Source organism: Phaethon lepturus, unplaced genomic scaffold, assembly GCF_000687285.1.
Source record: "Phaethon lepturus isolate BGI_N335 unplaced genomic scaffold, ASM68728v1 scaffold31393, whole genome shotgun sequence".
NCBI classification, from domain to species: domain Eukaryota; kingdom Metazoa; phylum Chordata; class Aves; order Phaethontiformes; family Phaethontidae; genus Phaethon; species Phaethon lepturus.
Genome location: NW_010531697.1, coordinates 25,753 through 25,970, shown reverse-complemented (window position 1 = coordinate 25,970; position 218 = coordinate 25,753). Strand labels below are relative to the sequence as shown.

At 57.8% G+C, this 218-nt stretch overlaps 1 protein-coding gene across 1 annotated transcript in view; it reads left to right on the top strand.

The window, feature by feature from the left end:
• Window positions 1-218, top strand: part of CPEB1 (cytoplasmic polyadenylation element binding protein 1) — a gene marked incomplete at its 3' end in the record, with an annotated part of 35,007 nt that overhangs the window by 10,920 nt on the left and 23,869 nt on the right. The gene's annotated exons all lie outside the window — the stretch shown is intronic.

Here is a 218-nt window from a genome sequence, read left to right as displayed (position 1 = left end):
TGGTACGCGCAGCCGGCACCCGACTAACAACTTCAGCCGGCAGCTTGCAGGCTGGGTGGGAGACTTGGAGGGATTCTTCTCCACTCCCACGTTCAACTAGAAATAGCGGTCTTGCTCCTAGCAGTGGGTTGGAGATGCAGTGGAATGGCTTCTTGCTTTAACTCTTTTGGTCCAGCGCAAACCTACGTGATCGGCAGGGGGGGGGCTTTGCGCCCACC